The 3,926-nt window shown below is 46.1% G+C and overlaps 1 non-coding gene across 1 annotated transcript; it reads right to left on the bottom strand.

Moving 5' to 3' along the window:
• Positions 1 to 942: 942 nt before the first annotated feature.
• On the bottom strand, positions 943 to 1,049 carry LOC120668180. The gene has a single exon (XR_005672279.1). It is a non-coding gene; the product is annotated as a small nucleolar RNA R71 (small nucleolar RNA).
• Between the last annotated feature and the right edge of the window lie 2,877 nt (positions 1,050 to 3,926).

A 3,926-nucleotide genomic window follows, 5' to 3' on the forward strand; every position in this document is an offset into this window, starting at 1 on the left:
ACAGCAAACCGTCAAATTTAAGAGTGTATCGGCTGGATTTCTGAATCACTCTTATGTGGGATATCGGCAAGGCCCTGTCGATACAGAAAATGACAAAGATCGGGTATGATGAGTGTGTAATAAAAGCGATCTATGACGGATCGGCATTGAGCTGCCGATGCTGAAGAGCAACTAGATGGCTAGAGCTAAAGCCGACACGTGCCGAGTAACAATGTACAAATCCACAAATGTATGGATCTGGACAACGCTAAGCTTATGATTCAATCTAGTTGGCTTTACAAGGTTTATCGTGATAAACAAGGAGCTTACAGCCGATTAAACAGATCACTAAGCCGGATAATTTGTGAATGAATCTAAATGAGAAAACAGTGATGCGCCCAAGATCAAAGCTTAGATAAATTCGGTAAACTTTGAATAGATCTGAACAAAGTGACAGCGCCTGAAAGCTAAAGCTCAGATTTACTCGGTAGACGAAAACTTACCAGCAAACCAAGTCGCTCGAATGTGAGATGTCCTTGATCAGCTTGAAAGAACTCACAGAAAGAAAAAGATGGCGAAGCCGCCGATGAGAAAGTAAATTGCAAGTTGAGTAAAGTTTGTTTGTTGGATGTGTATCAATCTTTACAATATCCCGGGGGCTCATATTTATACCCCAAGCTAACACAATCCTAGCCGATCACAGCAAAGCACGATTCTATCCTAGGGAATAAAAACTACTTTAAATTAAGATAACTCTTGCCAAACCAAAGCCAAAATATCTGGTCAACTTCCCTCTCTTTGATCAGCAAAATCTTTTGACCGTGGTACACGATCACCCCTCCAAATCTGATGATCGTACAATGCAGAACCTTTTTTCTTCCGCAACACGCCTCGTTGACACGTGCCAAAATTTGGTGTCAACAGGCGTTCCTCGCCAAATTCTTTCCATTGGGAAAAACCAATGCCCTACGTGGAAGAATTACATGTTTCCAGCAGACGGGGATGGAATCCATCCCAGAAGCTTGGGAGAGACTCCAAGAATACATACTCACCTATCCTCATCATGGGATGGACGAGTGGCTCGTGCTTCAAAGCTTCTACAATGGGCTAACAACAACATCCAGAGCCCATCTTGATGCTGCTGCTGGAGGAGCCTATCTGGACCTGACAATTGCCAAGGCTACGGCCTTAATTAAAAAGATGGTCTCCAACCAGGGCTGGAACGAGGAGCATTCCCAGACTAGAACCAAAGGTGGAATGCATACCGTCAAGGAGACGGACATGCTAGCCACCAAGCTGGACCTCCTACTGAAGAAGCTTGATGAAGGGAACCGGCAACAAATGCCTGTTTCCGTCCATGCCATGAACTCGTACTTGACGTATGCGGTTTGTGGTGATAGTGGACACTCGGGTTATGACTACCCCGAGACCTATGAAGATGCAGTCTACATCAACAACAACAACAACAACACCGGGTTCAGTCCACAAAGAGGCCAGGGGTGGGGTCACGCACGCCCACCATTCCAAGGAGGAGGTAACAACTTTAACTCAAATTTCAATTCGCATTTCAATTCAAACCAATCCTCCTTGAGAGATCTAGTCTTTGGCCAAGCTAAAATTAATGAAACTTTAAACAAAAAGCTTGCTGCCAACAATAAAATTCTAGAAAGCATAAATGCAAAAGTTGAAACTCTTTCTTCTGCTCTTAAAAATCAATTAAGTTTCAACAAAATGATAGAAACATAACTGGCTCAAATCGCTGCTACTGTTCCTATTTCTGAGTGGGGCAACCTTCCCCGGCAGACTTCTCGCACTAACCATGCAGGAAGAACCACCCACCCAAGGATGAATGCGTGGGGCGGGCTGACAGCGAAACTACATGGAGATCCAGGGGTGCCCATGATCAGTTGTTCTATCTTCGATCAATCCTATAAATGGGCCCTCTACGACCTTGGGTCAATCATAAACATCATGCCCAAGGTAATCTTTGAGCAATTACAGTATCCTGCTCTTTCCCAGACCCATATGTTCGTACAGCTTACAGATTCCACAGTCCGACATCCCGAAGGGATAGTCGAAAACATTTACGTATGAATCAGGAACTGCTTCGTCCTCGCCGACTTCATCGTCCTTAACATGGTGGGGGACCTGGGTTTAGACCTTATTCTCGGACAGCCTTTCTGAATAGTGTAAAGGCTAGGATCGATGTCGGATCTGGAGAAGTCCAGTTCCGCATCGGGGTCGACAACTTATTCTTTAAATTAGGCGCTCCTTAAGTACCCATTTTATCCCTTGTTTATCCTTGAAAATGGCATGATTTTAATATCAAAATCACTAACTGTCCTAACCCCGGCCAAATTATTGGTCATTTTCAAATTTGCACATATATTTTGGAGCAACTTCGTTTTTGCAAGTTTTTGGCCTATTTTGGAGCATGAAATGATGAGGCCCGTGATCGAGCGCTAACACGGAGAAAGACGAAGGCCAAAGCCCAAAGGAAGGACCAAAGCCTATGTTGATTTGAAGCCCATTCATGCACATCCATCCTCCAAGAGAGCCCAAAGGACCAAGCCCACAAAGATGAGATCAAGGTATTCGGTATTAAGCAAAGCAAATAAAGATTTAAGGATTCCCTATCCTATCCTTTCCTCGAAGATATCTCCAAGATAACGACGTCCAAAGGGGTGCAATCGTGAAGGACACAAACTCTAGAAGATGCGAGGAGTCTACACGCGAAAGATGAGACCGAGGCGGGCCCGAAAGAGGGTAGGCCGGCCGGCCTAGGACCATGAGGCCGGCCGGCCTAGGCCATTTCCGAGGTGGTTCGGCCTCCCCTTCGACCGGTGACTTCCTCGGCTTATAAATAGCTCGCACCTTATTCAACTCACGGGATCAATCCACCCAGAACTCAACGAAAACCTAGGGCCAAGGCCGGTGGGAGACGATGGCCGCCGCAAGTCTTCGAAGGTACCTAGGAGATGGCTTAAGCCAGCCCTAGCTGCCATGGCCTCCCTGCGAGGTTGTGCCATGGCGGAGTTCTGGAGTCATCCCCAACATTTGTCGGGGTATGTACACACACGATGGTGATATCAATCTACTCTTTATTCTAGTTGTCTCGACTTTGGTCTACTTCAACGCATGCTTTCTTTCTCATATGTGATGCATCCATATATTCATAGTAAGATTAGATCTATTCGTGGTGATTAGTCTATATCTTGCGGATACGTTGAGGTAGCGTGTTTTAGCTAGTTGGTTGATTACCCCGGTGTGGTGACAGCATGGCGGAGGGAAAAGTTCTAGCGACGACATGATGTGGAATAGGATCGATGGCGAGTACCATGGGAGTCGTTGCGCGGCCACCAAGAGGAGGAGCTTCGAGTAAGAGCACTTGGTGGGCATTTGGGGTAAAGCTTTGGGAAACCTTAGGCATCGACACGCACCTCGTACCGGCGACCTTGGGAAAGTAGGCCGCTTGCGAGCCGCCTTTCTGAGAGATGATTTCGTGTACCTTTAGTTGAGATGCAATCTATGCTTTGATCACGTTTTTGACTAGAACTGTACCTAGAGACGATAGGCCCTAGCTCCTTGGTTGTGTTATCTCATCTACGGTTGTGGGTGTGATGACCACTTATGCTTCATTCATATCTATCAAGTGTTCAGTTTATATGCAATCTTCGCTTAATGTTTTGGATAGGTTCGATAGATTAGATGGTAAACTCTAGTCGGTTCGCTTCCGATCCATGGATTGATAAACCTTGGGGGAATACTCTAAGGGAAAAGCTACACGATCCGTGCGCTTGCGGTACGTAAATTGGGGCTCTAAGGAGTGTCAACAGGAGTACACTCTGGGGTGCACCTGAACCCCAGCCGGAAGTACCTACGACCACAAGATCAAATTAAAGATGTACAAAGAAGGTGTGGCGAAAGGTCACAAGTTCATCCTCATC

Source organism: Panicum virgatum, chromosome 3N, assembly GCF_016808335.1.
Source record: "Panicum virgatum strain AP13 chromosome 3N, P.virgatum_v5, whole genome shotgun sequence".
Lineage (NCBI taxonomy): Eukaryota > Viridiplantae > Streptophyta > Magnoliopsida > Poales > Poaceae > Panicum > Panicum virgatum.